The 23,894-nt window shown below is 48.3% G+C and overlaps 2 long non-coding RNA genes across 2 annotated transcripts; both read right to left on the bottom strand.

The window, feature by feature from the left end:
• Positions 1-9,770: 9,770 nt before the first annotated feature.
• LOC144378431 (uncharacterized) lies at positions 9,771-12,313 on the bottom strand. The gene is made up of 2 exons (XR_013440080.1): positions 11,656-12,313; positions 9,771-10,973 (listed from the first exon to the last, which is right to left on the bottom strand). It is a non-coding gene; the product is annotated as an uncharacterized LOC144378431 (long non-coding RNA).
• Positions 12,314-19,048: 6,735 nt separating this feature from the next.
• Positions 19,049-23,006, bottom strand: LOC144365176 (uncharacterized). Its single transcript, XR_013423448.1, has 2 exons — positions 22,524-23,006; positions 19,049-21,342 (listed from the first exon to the last, which is right to left on the bottom strand). It is a non-coding gene; the product is annotated as an uncharacterized LOC144365176 (long non-coding RNA).
• Positions 23,007-23,894: the final 888 nt, after the last annotated feature.

Raw genomic sequence — 23,894 nt, 5'->3', positions numbered from 1 at the left:
CCCATCCCCCTGGTCCTCTTCTCTCTCAGTACCCATCCCCCTGGTCCTCTTCTCTCTCAGTACCCATCACCCTGGTCCTCCTCTCTCTCAACACCCATCACCCTGGTCCTCTTCTCTCTCAACACCCATCCCCCTGGTCCTCTTCTCTCTCAGTACCCATCCCCCTGGTCCTCTTCTCTCTCAGTACCCATCCCCCTGGTCCTCTTCTCTCTCAACACCCATCACCCTGGTCCTCTTCTCTCTCAGTACCCATCCCCCTGGTCCTCTTCTCTCTCAGTACCCATCACCGTGGTCCTCTTCTCTCTCAGTACCCATCCCCCTGGTCCTCTTCTCTCTCAATACCCATCACCCTGGTCCTCTTCTCTCTCAACACCCATCCCCCTGGTCCTCTTCTCTCTCAGTACCCATCCCCCTGGTCCTCTTCTCTCTCAGTACCCATCACCCTGGTCCTCTTCTCTCTCAGTACCCATCCCCCTGGTCCTCTTCTCTCTCAGTACCCATCCCCCTGGTCCTCTTCTCTCTCAATACCCATCACCCTGGTCCTCTTCTCTCTCAGTACCCATCACCCTGGTCCTCTTCTCTCTCAGTACCCATCCCCCTGGTCCTCTTCTCTCTCAACACCCATCCCCCTGGTCCTCTTCTCTCTCAGTACCCATCCCCCTGGTCCTCTTCTCTCTCAGTACCCATCCCCCTGGTCCTCTTCTCTCTCAGTACCCATCACCCTGGTCCTCTTCTCTCTCAGTACCCATCCCCCTGGTCCTCTTCTCTCTCAGTACCCATCCCCCTGGTCCTCTTCTCTCTCAGTACCCATCACCCTGGTCCTCTTCTCTCTCAGTACCCATCACCCTGGTCCTCTTCTCTCTCAGGACCCATCCCCCTGGTCCTCTTCTCTCTCAACACCCATCACCCTGGTCCTCTTCTCTCTCAGTACCCATCCCACTGGTCCTCTTCTCTCTCAGTACCCATCCACCCTTAGTCCTCTTCTCTCTCAACACCCATCCCCCTGGTCCTCTTCTCTCTCAGTACCCATCACCCTGGTCCTCTTCTCTCTCAACACCCATCCCCCTGGTCCTCTTCTCTCTCAACACCCATCACCCTGGTCCTCTTCTCTCTCAGTACCCATCCACCCTGGTCCTCTTCTCTCTCAATACCCATCCCCCTGGTCCTCTTCTCTCTCAACACCCATCCCCCTGGTCCTCTTCTCTCTCAGTACCCATCCACCCTGGTCCTCTTCTCTCTCAGTACCCATCCCCCTGGTCCTCTTCTCTCTCAGTACCCATCCCCCTGGTCCTCTTCTCTCTCAGTACCCATCCCCCTGGTCCTCTTCTCTCTCAGTACCCATCTACCCTGGTCCTCTTCTCTCTCAATACCCATCCCCCTGGTCCTCTTCTCTCTCAACACCCATCCCCCTGGTCCTCTTCTCTCTCAGTACCCATCCCCCTGGTCCTCTTCTCTCTCAGTACCCATCCCCCTGGTCCTCTTCTCTCTCAACACCCATCACCCTGGTCCTCTTCTCTCTCAGTACCCATCCCCCTGGTCCTCTTCTCTCTCAGTACCCATCACTCTGGTCCTCTTCTGTCTCAATACCCATCCCCCTGGTCCTCTTCTCTCTCAATACCCATCACCCTGGTCCTCTTCTCTCTCAACACCCATCCCCCTGGTCCTCTTCTCTCTCAGTACCCATCACCCTGGTCCTCTTCTCTCTCAGTACCCATCCCCCTGGTCATCTCCTCTAGTCTCCTGGCTTTAAATACCACCACGTTGCGATGCCAGGACTCCTCCAAGGCTGTGTGTCAACCAGGAGCTCTGGCCAAGCTCTGGTTCTTTGAACATTCCACTACATTCTTGCCCTTTCCATCTTGAGGCCTGGCGGGCGCCTGCCAACACCTTGGCAGTGACCGGGGACATCTCTTTCCTGCCCACGCTCTAAGCCCTGTAGCCCTCCTCCTAGGGCTCCTCTGGGGTCACTCATAGCTCCCTGCCCACCCAGGAGCCTGCTCTCTGTCCTCCCTGCACACCCATCTACTTCTGAGGCTTACCGTCCTGCCGGTCCCCAAGACCCAGGTCACATGCCATTCTTCTCAAAGCCTTTGTGAATCCTCTGATCCGGAGTTAGTTTATCCTCTTCTGGGTCTCTGGAGTGTTTTATTATGATCTCTGTTCCCTACATTAGTACCCACCGTCCTGTGTGCTGGTCAGCGATGTCCATGTACTCAGTGAATCCTGCGCTCCAGGCGCTGTTCAGGCTGCGGGGGAAACGTAGGTGCACAAAGCAATCCTCGAGGAGATGGCCAGGCGTGACTGTTCAGGTGGGGAGAGGTTGGTCAGAAATAAGACCTATTATAAAGGCATCAGTTACCTAGTACTAGAAGTGTCGCGGCTGTGGGGAAATGACAAAGGATGCCAGGAGGGATGTGTGGGGGCTGCTGGGAAGGGCTGGGGGCTGTTTGTGGCAGTATTAAGTAGGGTGGGCAGGGCTCAGTGGGAAGGGGGTTTTGAGCTAAGACCTGAAGGGGGCAAGAGAGGGAGTCAAAGGTGCCACAGGGCCACTTGGGAGCCAGCACTCAGCTAGAAGCCTGGAGGGCTTCACCCTGGTGCCCACCCATCAGGGAACCACAGCATCCTGTCTGGTCTCCCAACACATGCCCACGACACCAGCCCAACCCATTTATGACTCCCCGATCTCTCACTGGACCTAAGGTAGCAACCTCCCAAGAGGCAAATCCCCCCAACTTTTTTTGGGGGGAGTCTTCATTATGCCCACTCACTAACAGGGTTCTGTTCCCTTGACCTTGGCAACAATGACCCATTTGTGGTTTTTCCTACTCTGCTTCTCACCTGTGCCACCTCTCTGGGTCTGCCACCTTTCTTCCTCGACTTCCACTTCCAATCAATCAATGATGTCACCTCCCTTCAGTCCCCTCATTTCTGTGAACACTGCCTCAGAGTGGGTCCCTGTCGTTTCTCACATGTGCTATTTGGTCATCTCACGGCTTCCAGTATCTCTCTTTGTGGCTGAGCCTGTGAACTCTGAGCACATCTGATTATACTCTGCTCAAGAATCTTCAGCAGAGCCCCGTGGGCTTTGGCCACTGTCCGAGTGGTCAAGGCCTTTCTGTACACAGATGCTCATCATACGGTCTGCGCTCGCTCCTAGCTTCTTTGATGTGCAAAAGCGCTCAGCATCTCTATTGTTTTATGGTTTTCACCCAATCTGATGTTAAGACATTGGCTGACTCAAGACACAGCAATTCTTATGATGACCCAAATGAGACTTCTTATGTACGTGACAAAATCCTGGCTTCCTTCAATGCACTAGTACAATTAATTTGGTGCAAATCAAGCACAGGCTAAATAAAAATGACCTGCATTCTCTCCTTAGCTGGTGTAGGGGCAGGAAGCCCTGAGGATCCGTTAACTTTCCTTCTGGAAAGCTGAAATCTAGAGGAGATTGAACATCAATAACTAGAGACACTTCAGTGTGAGCTATCATTTGACTAGTCTTTCCCTCTTCATATCTTAAAAAAGAAAGAAAGAAAAGAAAACCCACAATGATTTGCCCCTGGTAGACAGTTTTCATCCATCTCAATCTCGCTGTCACCTTTCATAACTGAGAGTCAATTATTCTCTCCATTTTGAAGGGGGAAACACAATTTGCTCCGCGCTTTACGCTACTGCATTCTGTAGGGGGAAAAAGAGAAGAAAGGTTCTTTTAAAATCAAAAGTAGCTCCATTATGGAGATGATGAGATCATTAGGATTTAGAATACCAAGATTTGTCAGAAATTGACTCACTTCTAAGGCTCTGCAATTTAGAAAAAGTTCAAAGAAGCAGAATCTGGAGCCAATCCAATCATCCCGGGGATTTCCAATTTCCCAGCTCCCTTGTTCTTCCCCCAGGCCCTGGGCTGAGTTTGCCCTGCGCCTGGAGCCCTGTCCTAAGCACTGGATGAAAACTTCAGGTTATTTGATGTGGCGAAACGCTCTCTGGAATCCCTGGCTTTTCAAGTCAGTTGGGTTCAACTTCACTTTCTTATCCCTCCCTCCCAAACAAGATGCTCTCCTTTGCTTCTTTGATGGATATTTACACACACACACACACACACACACACACACACACACACACACACACACATTAATGAGAAATGAGAAATTCCCTGCAAGAAAAAAAAAAAAGATATATCAATCCTAAACTGGTCCTCTTCACATCTGTAAAAGAAATCAAAGACGGCCTGTTTGGAAATCTCTGTGCTTTTAGCTTGTTAGTGCCTGTGTGGACAGCCTTTGCTGTGGCCCCCAACGAAATGTTTCAGATGCCTGAATCCCCAGAATCTGGTCTCTCGCCAGAGCTGCAGAGCAGTATGAATAATTTCTGGGCTATCTTACTCAGGATTGATGCATTTCTGAATTTTTTTTTTTTTGGCAGAAATGCCATTGAAATCTCTATCTCTATAAAAAGTCCATGATTTTGCACTTTGAAGCACAACCGGAGACTCCTTTCAGGGTGAGCAACCCAGAGCAGAAGATCTCCACTCTGGACCATTCTTCCCATTTTTTTTTCCAACAGTCCTGTGAGGAAAACATGTCAGCATCCTGGGGCAAAGATTCCTAAAAGACGAGCCAGGGATATGACTGCCGTATGCTGTGCCTTATTTTAACGAACTTAGAATAGTGCAGCAAGTGAGACTCTTAGTCCCTAACTCCAGATACGCAATAAATAGAACTTACTTCACTTTCCAAAACTCAAGTTCATTGCTATTTTGAGCTCCCGCTACCCACCATAATCTCAGTCACTTCAGGGTTTCCCTCACCAATATCCTGCCCTGCTTCTAGGGCCCTTTGCTGGGAACCTCTGATCATGACCATGTAGGGTATATTCGATAGCTTTCCATTGATTTAACAAAATACCTGAGATAATCAACTGGTAAAGAGAAAGGGATTATTGAGGCTCAATTTTAGAGGTTCTGGTCCATGATCCATTGACCCTGGTGCTTTGGGCCAGCAGCAAGGTGGCATATCATGGAGGAAGTGTGTGGTGGAGCAAAATTGCTTGCCTCATGAGCCAGGGAGCAAAGAAAGAGGAAGAATCTAGGGTTGCTCAATCCCCCTTGAGGTCATGCTCCCAATGACCTGAAGACCTGCCACCAGGCCCACTTCCCAAAGGTTCTGCCACCTCCTGACAGCCTTACCCTGGGAATAAGCCTTTAACACGTGGGGCTCTGGAGGACGTGTAAGATCCACACCGTAGTCTATGCACTCGGCTCCCAGGGCACCATCTGCCTGCAGCGCCTGCAGCCGCTCTTCCCTGGGGGTTCCCTGTGCTCACACTCCTGGTAACTAGGCCTGGCCCCCTCAGCCGGTCTCCTTCTCACTCCCCTGCAATTCTTCTCTGCCTAGTATCTCCCCAACTTAGGGGGCGCATTTTTAGCTGAGGGGAAAATCTTCCTCCACACCACTCTGTCCTTACCTGCTGCCCCCTCCCCTCACTCGCGCTCTGCACTTCAGGACAATGAATTCCTTGATGTTCTTTGAACACCCAATGAGTGCTGCCACCTTGGGGCCTCTGCATTCACCGTGCCCTCCTTGGGGAGTGCCCTTCCTTTCTGGAGTCCATGTGGCTCACTCCAATGTCACCTGCTCAGCCCGGCCTTCTCCTCCCTCCCTCTACAAAGACATCCTCACATCTACCCACCCCCAGACCCAGACGTCTGCTTTATTGACCTCCTGGGCACTTCCCAGCAGCTGACATGTGAGATGTTCACTTGGTCTTTGTTGATCATCACTTTCCCCCATTAGAACGTAAGTGCATGGAGGTGGGGGTTTCACCTGTCACATCCCAGTGGGATACACAACACCAGGCACATAGATGTCGTCCGTCAGTATTTGCAGAATGCCGGAGGGGATGGGTCTGGGGGACGTGTCCTGACTCGGCCAGGCTCTTGCTACACCCTACATTCATTCAACTGGAAGGAAAGTGGGCAAGGCGGGTGAGGCGGCAGCCCCGAGCTTGGCTGAGTGGTGACTGGGGCTCAGAAGGAATCATAGGAATACCAGGACTGAGAGAGGAGGTCCTGTGGCCTCCAGGATCGATTGTGCTAAGAACTGAGGCTGGCCATGGCCCGGGGCTTGGAGGCCAGGAGGCTAAAGGTGAAAGGCAGCCACCTGAGCAACCCGGGCGCAGCATTCAGGCAGACACCGTACAGGCCACAAGCACTGACATCAGCTAGGACACGCTCGTGACAATGAAGTTCTGTCCCAAAATTTGATCGGGACCTGCTGTAAACACAGAGCTTTATCAAGTGTGATTTCTAAGTGGATCACCAACCCCCTCCACCATAAACAGTGCAGGGATGGGTCCTGGATAGGTAAGGGAAGAAAGAGATCAACACTGGGCTCTCGGGGGATTCACACTGGGGTGGAAGGAGTCAGGCATTATGGGAGAGCGAGGGTTAACGGGGAAATATGGCGCAGGAGAGACTAGACAGCTAGTGGATGGGGGAACTGGGCATAGCACATTGGGGACCTGGACAAGAATGGCCCACAGAGCTTCCAGACTACAGGATGGGGCACACCTGGAGTGTGCAAGAAGTGTGTGTGGTGCCTGGATGTGCAAAATGCAACAAGGACAAGGCTCAGTGTAGCCCACTATGGGCCTGGCACTGTTCTGGGCACTTGGGATACTTAGTAAAGAAAACAGGCAAAACTCCTGCCCCAGTGCACTGGGCTCCTAGACAATAACCACACAATGCATGATCATGCAGGAGGTTAGAAAGGCACAGGTGCTAGGGATAAAGAAGGGTCGGGTAAGGTCTTAAGAAATTCAGGATGGCCAGCGAGTGAGCATTGGGGGAGTCCAAGCCATTAGTGCAGACAGATGGCGTTAACTCCACGAAGCTGAGGCATGTGCTCACCAGTGACTTACAAGGACTCACAAGCAAGTAGTGAGGACAGAGCCGGGCACCTGAACTTGGGGAGAACAGAGTCATAGGCAGCTGCTAGAAAAATAAGAACCCAGCATTTCCACCGGCTTCAGCCTGGAGGTGGCTGCTGACTGGTGAGACAGCTTCTGTGAGAGTTGCAGGCAGAAGCTCTGTGGGGATGTTGTCAAAAGACACCAGGGAGGGAAAACTAGAGACAGCAGCGTGAAGTTCTCTCTCAAGTCACTTTGCTGTAAAAGAAAGGAGAAAAATAGGGCAACAGAGAGAAAAGGGGATTGAGAAAAATTCCCAAGGCTGTATGCTCTTGGAAATGATCCAGTAAAAATTGGAAAACTGAGGATACAGGAGAGATGCCAAATGATATCCTTGGGTGAACGAGAAGGGTTGGGACCTAGGGCACTGGCTTCATGGGGAGCATGGGCAACTCATCTGGTGGGACCCAAGGGGGGGCTGAGCAGGTGGGTTCAGATGCAAGTGTGCATGTGCTATGTGGTGGAGGGAGGGTCTGTTTGGAGCAGCTTTCTTTGCGACTTAGGAATTTCTCATCTGAGATTGGCAATTGGGGACAAGATGTTGGAGATTTATAGAGAAAGGAAGAAGAGAGTTGGTCTTGCAGAGTGGGAGATGGGGGGCGGCTGCCAGGAAGCACTAAGAACTCATTAGTGGTTTGTGGTCATGAATTTGAAGTGAGACCACTCAGCACAGTTTGGTGGTTCATCTCCAGCCACATTTCTCACATGGCTGCAGGCAGGAGGTAGGTAAGAAGTCAAGTCAGGCTTAACTCAGGATGTGGTTTTTCCATGCAAGAGCCAAAAACAGAGAGCGTGAGCAAGGAGATTGAGGGGGTGGGATATGAGGAAGTGGCAATAATTGTCCACGAAGCTCAAGCCACACAAGAAGGAAAATGGAGCCCCAAAGGATCTGGGGCGGTGAAAATGTGTTGAAGTGTCAACCCCAGCTGCGGAGTCGGTGAACTGGAATGGTTGGAGGTAGAACATGTGAAATTGAGATTTATTGTGGGGTGGAGAGTGTGCCAGTTAGTTCTAGCAAGGTCAAGGCTATGAACTTGGCCGTGAGTGACAGAAGCAAGGAGGAAGACAAGAAGACAAGTTCACTGGACGGTTATTTACAATCAATATTAAAATCGCCAAGAATTATGGAAAGGAAAGTGTTGGAGAGAATGGTAGTGCACAAGGACCTTTTCAAAATCTTCTGTGAAAACATTAACTACACACACACACACACACACACACACACACACGCACACACACACATACACACATACACACACACACACACACACACACACACATACACTTTTTTTTTTTTTATTCAAATAGGCCTTGTGATAGCTTGTCAGCCTCGGATCTTGGGCTTCTTGAAGGCCAGGCATGAGTCCTACATGGACCACACGTGATTCTGCTAGGATATGTTCTGTCAGATCTTTTCAAGTGAATATAACTTCACGGTGGAACCTCTGGGCTACCAGGAACCTGGCTCTTCACTATCTTTCTCACTTCCTCTCCGTCTAAAGACAAAATCAATTGGCCGATTATAAAGGACATCCAGAAATAAACTGAACAATAACCTTTCTAAAGACATAAAAGAAAATCCAAATATAGGGGAAGGATCTATGTTCCTAGATGAAAAAAATTCCATGTTGTGAAGATGTCCCCAAATCAAATGCCAAATTCAATGTCCAGTTGGAATCTTGATGAGACAGTTTTGGAGCTTAACAAGGTGACTCTAAAGTTCACCTGGAAGAGTAAATATGTGGGCTGGGGCTGCAGCTGAGTGATACAGCATTTGCCTAACATGTGTGAGGCCCTGGGTTCGATCCTCAGCACCCCACAAAAATAAATAAACAAAATAAAGGTATCGTGTCCATCTATAACTGAAAAATAAAAATTATAAAAAGAGTAAATATGTGATGAGAGTCGAGAAAATGTTGTAAAGGGGTCATGAGAAAGGCCTTGAATTACAGATGTTGAGTCATCTATTAAGTTACAGTAAATGAAAGAAGTGACATACTGGGGCAGAAAGGAGCCCATAGATTCACGATAGAAGTCTGTACACCCAGAAAAGAGCACTGGAGGAAACAGATATTTCAAATTAGTGCGGTAACGATCTAGCAAATAACTGTTGGTTTTCATTTAGGGGAAAAGTTTAATCCTTGCATCATACCATGTATAAAAATAAATTCTAGGAACAGCAAAACCAAAATGTTTTTAAAGTATATGCTAGAAGAAAATATAGGAGACACCTTAATAAAAACAGAGGTGAAAGAGTCCTCTGCAAAAGCAAGACTCTGAAGCCAGGAGTGAGGAGCAGAACTGACTACAACACAGCCAGAAGAGTATCTCTGCACAGTAAAAGATAGAGGTCTGAGAACTTTCGGGATAGGCAAAATGTATTTATTTATGTTTTGGGCTATTAAGGACAACATTGTCTAAAAAAGGATTTGGATATTGACAATAATGAATATAGAACAAAATAAAAGATGACATACACTTGCATATTTATGACTGGAGATGAAGGTGAAATATGTGTGTGTGTGTGTGTGTGTGGGTGTGTGTGTAAATGAAGATAAAAATCAGTGAGCAAAATATCTCCCATAATACCCTAACAAACAGCACCTTTCTATTTGAGCTTCCTAGGTGCCAGAAAAAAAACAACAACAAACAAACAGATAAGCAACCTCTATAGTAGGCTTCGTACTGTCTGTAAGGAAATTATAATTAAGACATTTAGAAGACATAGGTGTGTCCAATACTGACAAGAGAAAAGTCTTGAGTAGATTCCCTTGTCTTTGGAAATAAAAGCAATATATAAATCTGATACAAGCTGAAAATTTATTTATCAAATTTAAGGTAGCCACACAACATCCAACAAGCCTTGTGGTGGTAAACTGATAATCCCCTGATTATCAGTGGGGCTTCCACCGTTAACATCCACCCAACGCCTTCAGTTTTTTGATGGGATCTCTAGCCATAGGAAGCATTTCTGTGTTTGGTTTTTTTTTAGATAGTACTGAGGTTTGAAGGTACACCGGTCAAAGCCACACCCCTCAATATCCTGGTCCTCCTCTCCCCCTCCCTCCTGGCCTCTTTTTTTTCTGCCTGTCACCTCTGCCCTCCTACCAGGCCCCCATGTTCAAATCTCTCACCATCAAGGAGCATTGCTGCCCCCAGCTCTGGTCCTGACACAAGTGGCATCCAAACCCTTGGAACCCAACACCCCACCCACGGCTGTGGGGTTGCAGCAATTCCTCATAAAAATCGAGTGTCGCAGAGGAATGTCCTCACTGTCCCCCTCATGCACTGGGTTCAGGGACTGGTCACCCCTGACTTCCCTCCATAATGCCCTGAACAGTTTTGAGAAACAAACATCACCTTTCTCTTGGAGCTTCCTGGATGATGGAAGAAAAAGAGGGAAGCAACATCTATCGGGGGCTCTGGAGTGTCTATAATTAAGGTATTTAAAAGATAGCGACATCTCTGCTACCCACACAAGAAAGGTCTCCAGTCGACCTGAGCGTCCTGGCACAGGAGTGTGGGTCCCTTCCTTCCAGCGGCTAAGGTGGCACCGAGTCTGCTTCCCAGAGGGCTCATCAGCCTGGGCATCTCCTTACAGCTCGCTCTCAGCTCCTGCACTGGTTTTTAAATAAGTTTCTTATTTTAACTATGAATCTGCACAGTGGAAAGTAGGCGATCAAAGGAAGAGAGTCGGAAATCACGAAGTAAACAAGTGTCTATTTCCAAGAATGTTCTACAGACCGAGCATGACCTGAAGGGCCTTTGCCAGATTCCCCCTCAATCCCGCCCGTGGTTTTGATGCCGTATCTGAAGATGGTGTTTCGTGTCCATGTTCTTTGCTTCAGCTTCCTGGATTCTGACAAGTGCCTGATTCTCTACGGCGATGACCAGGTAGGTGTGGGGGTGGAACTGAGTCAGGAACCAGAAGACCATCTGTTGTCCTTTGCAGAAGAAGCAAGGGGGAGGGAAGAGGCTGGGAGCATCTGCGTCTCCAAGCTGAGCTGGAATGAAGAGGAAAAGAGACGAGGAAACGTGGGCGTCGTGAGAACAAACGCATTCAGGGGTCACACGTGAGTAAGGCTAGCTGGCAAACCTGGTGCTCTTAGCACTGTCCTCTCACCTTGCTGCACCCTAAGAGGTGGTTATTATCACTGCCATTTGTGAGAATGGGGAAGGTCAGCCACAGAAGAGTTATTTAATTTTCCCAAGGATCTGGGATTCCAAGAGGTGGCAGAAATAGGATTTGAACCAAAGCAGGTTGACATGAGGAAACTAGACTTAATGATTATCAAGGGAACAAAAGAAACACTCCAGGTAAGTGAATGTATGCAGAAATGCACCTGGGAATGGAGGAGTCACCCTGAAAGCGTGGAAGTCGGAGACAGGGGGCAGGGAAATGGCACAGCTGGCTTGCTCCCATTTGCAGGGAAGGTTCCTGCTATCCTGGGCCAGGAGCGAGGAATCCTTTCTCTGTGTTTTGCTTCCCAATTAGAAATAAGGCTTACATGCAAATTACCCTAGGAAAGAACACAATCTGGGTAAACAACTGAAGCTGAATGATTGGCTATTCTAGAATTTTCTGGAGAACAGGTTTGGACAGGGTAATGACAGGAGGATATCTGATTCTTGCATCAAGGAGGGAGAAGAGGAAGATAAGCAAGGAACAGAGGAATTGAACTTCACCTGGTCTTGCATCCTAATGTCACAGAGATGTTGCCTTTTTCTTCGTTCTCCTTAAAGCCTTTTAATGCAGATGTGATTAATTATGAGGAGCCTCAGGAGAGAGCAAGTGCCAGGCATTTGCCTCTACAGAGATACACAGCCCAGGGACCCATGGGGGTGGGAGCAGGAGAGGATCTACGCATGCCCAGCTCTAGGGGGCGCCATTCACACAGGCTACAATATGAATGGTGCCCTGGATTTGTGCCACGCAGCCCCCAGGCGGGAATGCCTCCAAAAGAATATAAGGCACAGGGACGGGATGGCAAAGGGAAGCTCCCTCTTGATCAGTAGTGTCCTGTGGTGGCCAGCCACTGTAAACAGGGCTCCCTGGCTGGGCCTCTCCCTGGCTGCTCTCCTGGTTCTTCTCCTCCTGCAAAAGCCAGAGAGGGAAGCCAAGGGCAGGTCCCAACGACACGACACTGCCTGTTCATTAGAATGCAGGTTCATTGGTAAAAATGCAAATGATTCGTTTCACTTTATCCTTCCGACAGACCGTGCGGTAGTAATAACTGACTGCTCCCTACACCTGTCATCGCTGCCGCACTGCTCACTGTGTGTAAAGGGCCTGCCACCCTTCAGGTGTATATATAGTAACCGTCATTAGAGTCCGCAGGCTGGAGACCCGATCATCCACTGCCCCCTAGTGGACACCATGCGAATGAACCTGTACACGTAGCGTGTTCCTGCTCTGATTTAGTTTCTACGCAAATGAGGGTTGCATTTATCTCAGGAATAGTTTGCAGCTTCTGCTGCTTTCATCTCTTGCTAGTATCTGTGGTTCTTAATTAACATGCCTAAAATGGAATAAAATGTCAATCAGGGGTGACTCTTTGTAGAGCTATATTTGAATGTTAAAAAGTCATGACATTTTCAAACAGTATTTAAGGCTTCATTTGATGCTCATTTTGAAAATCAAATTTCTTTAGGTTGGGAAAAGGCTTAAAGTGAGCATAGCATTGAAGATCAGGTTGCCATTTAGCATAGCTGCAGGTTGTGTGTGAGAGAAACAGGTTTATTTATGAGACAGAAGCTCTGGATTCTGCCTGCCTTGTCACCTAATCTGTCATCCAATCATCCTTTGGCAGCTTGCAAGGTTTTCATGATTTGCATACTTCTTGGTTGTCATGTGTCCCTGGAATCCGGGGCCCAATCATACTCAGAAGAAGGAGAGCCACATTTGCAATGTGCTGACAAAGGCCAGAGGAACTTACTCATCGATGGCTACTACAAAGGCTGCCATTGTAGTAGTCACTCAAAGATGAGTGACTGTCCTTGCAGCTTCTCTAGGTTTGCACTCAGCCCAGGATCAGGTACTTAAAAGATACTTCAAAAAATATTCACCAGTGTTACAGTTGGCATAACAGGAAACGTATTTCTTAAGAAGGTTAAGGCATAACTTCTATACCTGTTTGGAGCTGTTTCCTCATTGCCAGGACTTGAATAGATTTGAAACTACCCCAGAGTTCAATTACTGTTGTTCTAACCATATGGCATGTCTATGGACTAGAACAAGTCCCTTTCCATAGACTGGACTCTTACCCTCAAGATCTCTATCAATAAGTCTGGACCAGCGGTGTCCCAAAGCATTCCTCACATATATGGACCAGCACTTCATCTCCATTTGTAGAATGTTGCTAGTTTTGTACCACCCTTGGAAGAATTGAAAAAATACTGTCTCAAGTAATGTTCCGTGCATCATGGTTCAGATAAGGAAACTAGGCTCAGAGCAGTCATGAAAAAAGTGATATCTGGTGAGATAGCCCAGGGAATAATGTCCCCAAGTCCCCTGATAATACAGCAGACTCTGTCCTGATGGTCGGAAAGTTCCAAGACAGAAAAATGTTGGTGAAAAAGCTTTGGTGTATCAACACAAAGCAGAACTCAAAATTTTCCATCCTGTGTAGATCAGAAACCACAATAAGTGAAGCGCTTTGGGGTTCTTTCTAAACCAACTGTAGTTTTCCCCAGGGTGTCACAGGAAGTGCTGCTGGTGATTCATGGGGTTAAACTTTTCCTCTTGAGTTAAAAATAAATGGAAGCTGCTGCTTAGTGTGGAGGGGGAAGGGCCACTGCTGGCCCTCTAGCATAGGGTGAGTTCTAGCATAGGGGGGGACAGGACAGCTTACCTGATCAGACTCGAAGGGCTACTGAAGAACATGGCCAAATTCCTGCCCATGGAAACTTTTTATTATGATAATAAAAATAAAATAAGCATGGGATATAAATAACTCACCAGAGTGAAACCAGTGGATAGAGTTGCCTTTTCTATATATCCACATTATAGCCCAGGGCAGTTTTCGGGCTATTTTGTTACTTGGGTCAAATGGCCCTCAAGTGGCTCCTTTGGACCTAACTCACTTCAGTTAGGCAATGTGTGTCATAGACCTTGAGGCTGCAGAACCAAACAGTTATCTCATCTACCCCGTGGTGTCTACAGCCAGTATCATTTCTAGCAAAGTCCTCAAACTGAATTAAGTTCCAGGAATGGGGAGAAGGCAAGGCAGAGAGGAGGCATGGCTGAAAGCTAAGCATATTCTTTCATGGGTCTTGGAAATTTTGAAATGACGTAGACAAAATCAAGCCAAAACACAGGTATGCAAAACAATGAAGAAGGGCCCGTTAAGAACAGCAACATAGAAGATGCCAGTATTTTCTGCTGTCTGGCCTGCTTCATCCTAAGGTCTCCTGCCTGCCCCAGTGACCTGATTGGTGTGTAAAGTGACACAGGAGGCAGTCATGCACAGAGAGAGCCCCTCTTCCAAGCTGGCCGTCATTCAACCAGGAGGTAGCTTGCACTATGCCACCACACCCGCCCCGGCTGATCTCTGGCCAAGCTGCCTCATTGGCCATACGGATCATGTTTTATGCAAGGGTTTCAAAGCTGCTGCTGCCGTTGCTGCCGTGGTGGCTCTAACCTGGCCTTTTTGTGTCTCAGTCTAGACAGATGCATGATTGAATAAAGGATTCATCCAAGCCCCGTGTCACATTGGCCATCTGGAAAGTAGCCAACCACTCATTTAGCAAATTGCTCTGTTTAAATGCAGCTGCTGTGCCTCAGCGTTTACGCTACCAAGACAGATCGCACGATTCCCTCTGCCTTCATTTATCTAAGCCGCTCCTCTCAATCTGCCTAGGAACTTAAAAAGCCTGTTAATGCATGACAAGGCACTTGACCCGCATGATTTCCAAGCCAAGGGGGAGCATCCGTCTTGTGCTGGGCCGTCCTTTCCTCAAAAGCAAGGGCACGTTGCCTGTGCTCCCTGTCTTAATGAAGGCTGCCTTTATTAAGAATTCCATTAGCTCCACAGCGCCCAGCCATCCAACACTGTAAATATTACCCTTTAGAAATGCACCCAGGGGCCTGGTGCAGGCGGCTGGCCCGGTAGCAAATGCCCGCCCTGGCAGTCGGGAGGCGACCTCAGACCTCAGATCTCTGCAGAGGGAAGGGTGTCCTTTGATGGGTTGGTGCCTCTCTCTTTAGAAAGATGGATTACAGTCGTTAGCAGATAATGTCAACAAAGCCCCTGAGATGACGTGAATAAGAGTTGGAAACAAAATGACTTCAGAATAGCAATGAGCTCTGAGGTGTTTTACCTGCAGGTTTTTTGGTTTTGTTTTGTTTTGTTTCCTGGAGTGGGCAATGGAAGAAAGGAGACCACTAAGGCTAAACAGGTTGCTATCTGGATGTCCCTGGTCACGTTGGCATGGTGCTGATTGTCACCTGTTATTTACCAGGGCCAATAATCCTGGTGACCATTGCTTCCATAAATTGCTTAACTCATTTGGGGTTCCGGTATTATTAAGTCTGGCAGCTAGAAGTCAAAATCAGTGAGTTCATCAAATAAATATCATGTGCTCACCTCTTAGCTAGGCTCCTTGGAAAAGAATGGTACAATAAATCATCTCTGCAATCAAATGTTTTGGGGCGGGAGAGAAAAACACAAAAACAAAGCAAGATAAAACCAATGGGAATATTTGTGGGCAGGATTGCATGCGAGCTTTAATCCCAATGCAGTCTTGGGCAAGTTCACCTTCTGAACCTCAGTTTCCACATCTCAAAATCAGATACACATTTACCTTTTGGATTATTTTTAGGAGTGGTCACCTCAGTCCTTACATATGGTAACAGCTCAACAATCCTACTAGTGATAGTTAAAAGATACACCATCTCAACTTTTAATATTGGAGGAATTCAGAGGACACAACATTTTGGACTAGAGCAACTGAAGCAACCTTTATGGACCAGTTCGATCCTGAAGGAAAGATAAAGCAGGGAGGGTGTGGCTGGAGGAGGCAGGTTGTGGGGAAGGTCCCTATGGAGTGTTTCTTTTGTCCCTGGTGAGCCAAGGTTAGTCTCTCTGAGCTTCCTGCCCGTCATGTCCTGAGCTGATTTCCTGGGTAGGGAAAGGGCATTGGATGAGTGGAATAATGTGAGCCAGACACAAAGATGGCAGGCAGGGAAGGAGGTGGGGCAGCTGGGCGGACCAGAGGAAAGAGCTCTAAATTTGGAGCATAGGAATGAAATGGTTGAATGAATGAGAGGACCCACTGCTGAAAGACCTTGAAAATCAAGGAAATGCATCCTGACCTAATCTGTGTGATAACACGGTACCATTTTTATTTCTTTAGCAGGAAAGTGGCAGAGTGAGAGTTGGGAAGATTTACTTGGTGCCAGTGAATAGGGTAGTTTCCTGCAGAAATGCCGGGCTGGGAGACGGACTCCGAGGCCAGGCACTGTTGCAGGCCTGATGGACAAGAGGTTCCGTCAAGGTGCCACAGGACGAATGGGATGGAATAAAGCTGGTCTCCCCTTCCACAGAGACAGATCTGATGCCTACATAGATATCAGACAGAAGGCAAGGGGAAGAGAAACGAGTTTTGGGGGGCACCTTTTCCATGTCGGACACTAGGCTAAGATGCTATCTCAACCATTCTCATTTATCTAGTTGCAAGCATTGGACTCCAGGGAAAGAATGGGCCCTGGAAACCAGTGGACCCATTCAGTTTTCTAACTGGTGAACTAAGGCCACAAATATGATGGTGTAGGTGTTGAGAGGGAGGTGACTAAAGAGCCATCCATGTCCTCTATGTGCAAGGTCCTGACGGATGAGGGGAGTCCCAGTTTGGAGTTCAGGAGGAAGACACAGGCATGCACATCACTGGCTTAGGGGAGACAGCTCAGCAGTAAGAGTCCAAGAACTGCGCAGGACTGGAGTGTTGGCAGAAAAGAGCAGAGGGCCGAGAGCCCAACTTTAGGGACCCAGGGACAGAACTAAGAGCCAGCAGAAGCCAAGGGGGAGATATGTCCAGGAGGGAAAAGGTGACCATCAGCCAAACGTCCAGGGAACTCGAGGAAGAGAAGAGACTGAGAAATTCCACATGATTGACTAGAAATGGAAGTGTGGTGAGAAAAACCGCAGCGGAGAGACAGGGAGAGAGGAAAAGTTGCATGGACTAGGAGGAGAGACACCCAGGGAGGGAACGGTCCATGGTGATTCCTTGAAATAAAATGAGTTTCTAAACGGAGCTGCGACGGCATGAAAAATTGACAGAAGCCAATGAAGCGGATGCAACTCCCATTAATAGACTCCACACTGGAAAAGTCTTACGTAAGACACACTCGACACAGAATTTTTAGTGTATGTCAAACTGGCGTTAAAAAAAGCCTAGCAGACGGAGATTCCATTTGTACCCGCACTGAGGTCACTTAGCAAGAAGATGACACTACCTGCCATGGCGGCCACATGCTGTGGACTCAGCTGAGGTCACACTTGTTCCAGGGCTATTCTCCCCAAGCTCAGAAGACACAAATTTCTGTTTTGGTGAGCTTTCTTCACGGCTGTGACCAAAAGACCCGACGAGAACAATTTTAGTGGAGGAAAAGTTTATTTGGTGCTCCCAGTTTCAGAGGTCTCAGTCCATCGAGAGCCAGATCTGTTGTTCTGGGCTGGAGGTGAGACAGGACATCCTGGCGGAAGAGGAAATCAGCTCAGGACGTGACGGGCAGGAAGCTCAGAGAGACTAACCTTGGCTCACCAGGGACAAAATAAACACTCCATAGAGACCTTCCCCACAACCTGCCTCCTCCAGCCACATCCTCCCTGCCCATCGTCACCACCTGGTTAATCCCTGTCGGTGGATTAGCACACAGATGAGGTTAAGGCTCTCCTGACCCAAGCATTTCACATCTCAGTGTTCTGGTATTGTCTCACACATGAGTTTTGGGGGGACACCTTATGCCTACACCACAACAACACAGGAAGTCTTAGTAAGTTCTGCACTGCTACTAAAACCTCTGTTACCTGGGCCATGTCATTCAACTCCAGTCTCTTCATCTGTCATATGGAAATTTAAAAGTTGCTGGCCCCAGAAGACTATTTTGAGGCTTTAATGAAATAAAATATGCAAATCCTTTAGTTAGGGCAGGGTCAGGCCTATTTAGGGATATATCCTCTGGTCACACTGATACTGAAAAATACTACCAAGTGCTACCGAGAAATTAACAGAATGTACGTGACAAGGGGCGGGGGTGAGGGGCGGCAGCAGGCTTCCTCCTGTGCATGCCCGGTTGTGATGCCGTGTTTCCCACCATATCACATGCTACTCCCAGGGCCGATCACTGTGAAAAGTGTGCTGGAGTGGTCAAGGTCCTCCAGGTGTCCAGCCAAGTGCCACGGGGAGCTCCCCTGTGCCTGTGAGTCCTGGCACCTGGACAGTGTGGTCTGGCCAAGCTCATGTCCCACCCAAGGTTATGGCAGCTCCAATGTCTCTTGAATGTGAAAGCCCATCTGTTTAGGGAGGAACAGGGAAGCCTAAAAAAACCCTTTTAAATAGAGAAACTCTATTTGCTGCTTCTGCTGAGAGAGTACAAGCTTTTACTGTGTGAGAAACAAATGTGTGGCCTTTTTACTTCTGGAGGAAATTTATTGATTTTTTTTTCTTTTTTAAACTGTATTGCAGGGATGTGTGAACATTCTGTTTCTGGCATCTGTAGGTGAACTATTAAGGTAAATATTAAAATTCAAATGCAATTTCAAAAGAAGGGGAAAGCACTTTTTTTAAAAAAAAAAGTGAAAACATAATCTCTTTATATAATTATTGCCATGGACAAATTATTCTCAAGATAGTTTGGGATTGGGATTTGCTTTTCCTTCTCATTTCTCAGATGGTAACTTCATATTCTCACCCCATTTAGCTCTGATATTCCTATTATGGCTATAATACTGCTGCAGACCTCCAAAGTTGTTGTGTTTATTCATTTAGGAAATGTTTCTGGTGATATAATGGAGCATTCTATTTGTTTGAGATAGAACAGTAAAAACAAAACTAGTTGCAGAAAAAGCCAGGGTGGACATTTCAATTAAATGTAAGATGTTCAGAGGATCAGGTATAATATGATCATCCTGTATAAGTCAGGGTAGGCAAACCGCATAACAAACATCCCCCCATCCCAGTTTAGTGTCTTCTCAAAATAGAAATTTGTTTCCTGCTTAAGTAGCAGTTCTTTGCAGGCATTTGATGGGTGGCCTCCATATGGTGATTTGGGACCTCGGCTCTCCTAAGGCTTTGGGTCCTCTGTATCCAGACGGCAAACTAAGGGAGAGGCATGCGGGAGGAATTTATGGGTAATGGTTACAGAGGCTCTATGTCATTTTTGCCAATATTCCAGAACTCAGTCTTGGGACCTGATTGCCACTTTGCATCAGGAATGTGATCTTCCCTCCAACCTGGTTTTTTGAATTCCTCTCCTTTACTGTGGTCAGATCCAATGCCGTCTCTTCCAGCAAGCTCTCTGATCACAGCATAGCATGTAGCCATGTGTCTCTAAAACTCATGGTTTGCACCCCACCAAAGGCCATGTCCATTCGCCACCTCACTGCCAGATTTTGTCGACATGCCTCTTATTTCCAACAGAATGTGCATTAGTGAGAGGAGAGCACCCAGGCTCTAGTGGGCACTCAGTACACAGTTGCTGGGAGAAAGTGGGAGAATGTGCCACACCCACCTCTGATCCCTGCTGAAAGTTCCCTGTGACTTGGCTTCAGCCAGGTATTTACCCCTTTCTCAGTGTCCTCGTTCCCAGTCCTAGGATAATCATGCCTGCACCACCTGTGTCCCCAGAGGGCTTGAGATTGGCACGGGTAATTCAGGTGAATCCAGAAGGTGGAGCAGGTGAGATTAGTCACCTGGCTCACCCACACAGAGCATTCTGGTGGCCTCAGATGGAAAACCCAGCCCTGCCAGGAGGTGAACAAAATCCTGCCTTGTGTTGGCAGGACAGAGAGGTGGAGGAGAGGTTCTCATGCTGTTTCTCAAAAAGTGATAAGTTTTCCTGCAACGAATAGGAGAGGGCAAGTCGGGAATGAACATCCCTGGCTTTATCTTTGAAGTTCTAAAGAAGTCCTTTCTCAAACCCAAAGGAGAGACTGGCTAAAATTATTCTGTGTTTGCAATGTAAGCTCTACTTGAAAGAATATTTAGCTGCTCTGAAGATCAGTTGTTCCTCAGTATTCTCTGGGGATTGGTTCTAGACCCCTGAGGATACCAAAAATCAAGAGTGCTCAAGTCCCTTACATAAAATGGCATAGTATTTATACAAAACCTATATCACATCCTCCTGCAGATTTTAATCGACCTCTAGATGCAAAGCAAATGCTATGCAAATAATTGTTGTGTTGTATTGTTTAGGGAATAATGACCAAATATGTTTGTGCATGTTCAGTACAGATGCAATTGTTTTCCAAATATCTTTTTTGTCTGCATTTGCTTGAATCAGAGGATGCAGACCTGCAGGTACAGAGAGCTGACTGCAGCTGTCAGGCTCGGGACCTTAATAAACCCATCCACTTGCCTCCTGGTGAATTTTGCTCTTGCTTGGGACTCTGGTTGGCTCCTGGAATGTGGTTCAAGTTGAGTGGGAGCGAGCACAGACGCTCTGGGTGGCTTGCTCAGTGGAGGAGCCCAGGGAACCCCACGCTGAGAGGTGGCTCTGTGTCATGACCTCCTTTGGCTCCAGCTTCCCCGATTCTGAGCCCAAGAGCAAACACAAGCTGTGTCTTTAAAGCGCTCAGAGAAGCTCACTGCTAATCTGAGCACCAGCACCACACCCTAAAAACAGATTCTGACGCCTCCAAAATGGTCTCTTGGTGAGGAGAGTTCGGATTCCTCCGGATGAAAGTGTCTTTGGAGCTTTTCAGCTGTTGGATAAAGTTGAAAGCACCCTCTCTGTGGACCCCTCATTTCCATTTAAGAGGAAGGCAGGAAATTCCCCCTGGAGACAGTGGGTAGGAGTCCAAGTGCCTCTTACTCTCTGCTATCACTTCTGGAAGCGGGCAGGCAGGCAGGGCTCTCAACACGCTTCCTGCTCCGTCTCCCCCAGATTAGTTCTGAGATGACAAGTGTGTGCTTCTACGGGCTGACACAGTCACAGAGGTGTTCGCAGGAGTCCTGAGAACAGGTGGGATTGCCGTAAGGCACATGTCCGCACACACAGTGTCAGCAACAATGGATGTCCCCTACCAGGGAGCTGCCGCCTACATCCAGCCATCAGCCAAGGGCTGCTCATTTCTGTAGGGACTTTTGCAAATAGTTCTTGGTGAACAGGAGCCCCGAGGAGAGGGCTGCTGTGGCCGAGGAACGCTCAGGACCCTGTGAAGTGCCAAGAGATAGAATTTGCTAGTGAAATATGCAGAGGTCTTTTATGAACCACAAGCTCACAGACACAGATATCCACAGAGAGAGTCACTCGGAGAAGGCGGTGCTACCCCACATGGCACCCAGCACCCTCCGTGACAACAGCAGATACCTGACATCACCCTCACAAACCCCCCTTACACACTACACACCACACAGAAACCCACTCAGAGACTTTAATGATACCCTGAGCTGTCCCCCCAAAAAATCTCAAGTACAACCCTGGTACCCTGGCAGACACCTCCAACACATCCTCCTCGGATCTACTGGTGTTACACGCCCAAATGCATTTCCTAACTCTAATCCACGGATACCTCTGCTGACACACAAAGCACATGCCGTGATCACACTCCAAGCATCCCTCCTGGTGCCTGACATACACACATGTACATACATTCCCTGGGTGCACACAGAGTTACCCACACAAATCCCCTCTGACATACACACACGATCACCAACACTAACCCTTTAAACACACAAGGTCACCCACATACATGCACATGTACACACACACACGTACACAGATACCGGGAGCTACCACAGAACGTAGATCCTCTGTGCACACACACACATGGTCACCAACACACATGGCCTATGCAGGCATACAGTAACTCCCCTGTGCACGCACATCCATCCACTCACACGAACTTCCTGGCCCCACACACTCAGTCACCCACAATGATTTCATGTGCATGCACAGTCACTCACTGGGATCCCTGTGCACACAGAGGCACAGACACAACTCAGACACACTAGCTGCCCCCGCCTTGCCCTGGCAGTGTCCCACCCCACCCATGCAGACGTGCGCCACTCAGAAACCATGCCCCTGCACAGAACCCCCACAGGGACCCCATAGAAACACCCTCAGTCAGCTGGGTACAGACACTTACTAGCCTGACAAACTCGGATGAAGACACAGACACACAGACATCCCCCTCCCTTCTACAATTTGTCATTTCAAGCAATCTTCTAGCTACAATCTGGAAAATCAATAAGAGCCATTTATTGTGAACAACCAGGACTGCAGTACAGTGCTCCAGTCCCACAATGATGGAACAAAAGAGTGCTCAAGTGAGATCAGATGGCGCATCCTCCTGTCACTCTGGCTGGCCCTTGAGGAAGCAGGCAGCACAGACCTCTCCTTGCCATGATTTCAAAGAAAAAGCAGCGCAGCTCCCAGGCTGAAGCGTGGCTTCTGCGGAAGGCTGGGTCCCTGGTGTTGCCAGCAAGTAGTCTGTTCTGACCCCTGCGAGGTAGGCGGGTCCTGGGCCAGCTCTCAGGGACAGCTGTCCCTCTGCTGATGAGCAGAGCTGGGGCCTCTCTGCCCAGCTCTGCAGCTGGCTGTCCTCACCATCCAATTTTTTTTTCTTTTTTAGAAAGGGAAGATAATGCCTCCCAAAAATCCTCAGGATTTTCTTAGAAAATAGGTTCTTCCAAAGAGGGCATAGGATGGTGGGTGTTCGAAGGAGGAGGGGACAGACGTGGGAGATCAAAAAGGGACGGATAAAGGGATTAGAAAGCAAGAAATAGCCCTGACCAGCTGGCGGCCATCTGGGAGCCGTGAAGGAAGGGAAGAACAGAGTCGTGGGGCTTCTAGCAAGTGGGCACGGTTTCCCCCGAGAGGCCGTTGCCGCTTTGCACGACAGGGAGGAAGTCAGAGTCTTGCCAGCTATTAAAGAAATAGATATGTCTATAAAAAACCCAAACCCAGCGGCTTCCCCAGGGTGGACTGCAGTGCGATTGCTCCCATCTGCAGGGAACTAGGCGAGGACATCCTTGTTGCAGGGTTCCATGGTGTTCTTACTACATGTCCTACAAACAGGCAAAGATACATATATATATATATTTAGCTTGCACAGAGGTTTTCAGAAAGCTTCAGATAAGCATAAGGAAGGTCAGTGGCCACTGGATAAGCAGCAAACCACTGGAATAGGTCGTCTCTGTTTTAGGGAGTATTCAGTCTCTTAAGCTGAGGAGTGGCCACCACAGGGGGAGATAAAATAGTCATAAAGTCAAGCCACGCTGTAATATTTAAGGACATTGTGTTCCCACTCAGTGTCCCACAGAGAAATGAAGCAGATCCTGCCATGTGTTTGCCATCCACCCAAATGAGCCTCTCTTCTCTCTTCTCAACTCTGAATGTCACCACTGTCCTCCCATGGCCTGTGCCGGTTGAACCAGTGTACCTGGCTGGACCTGAAGTTCGTCTCCCAGGTCGAGACAGTGGCCTTCAAGTCCTGACTATTCTATCTCCCCAATAACTCTGCCCTGAGCCTTCCTGTCCTTCCCTGTGGCCACGGTCCTCTCACAAGTCAGTGTCATCGTCATAGCCACAAAACTCTAACCAGCCCCCTCAATCCCAGGTTTGAACATGACTTTTCTTCTTTTCATGATGTTGTTTTTATGGGAAAACAAAGTCTAGTCTTATGTCCGTTCACTCCCCAAACACGTCAGAGCACCTACTACGTGTGGGTGTTTGTTCCAAGTGCTTGGGATTCCTCCGTGGG

The sequence above is a fragment of the Ictidomys tridecemlineatus genome, chromosome 6 (genome assembly GCF_052094955.1).
Source record: "Ictidomys tridecemlineatus isolate mIctTri1 chromosome 6, mIctTri1.hap1, whole genome shotgun sequence".
Lineage (NCBI taxonomy): Eukaryota > Metazoa > Chordata > Mammalia > Rodentia > Sciuridae > Ictidomys > Ictidomys tridecemlineatus.
Note: the sequence above shows the minus strand (reverse complement) of the source record. Positions and strands in the feature narration are given on the sequence as shown.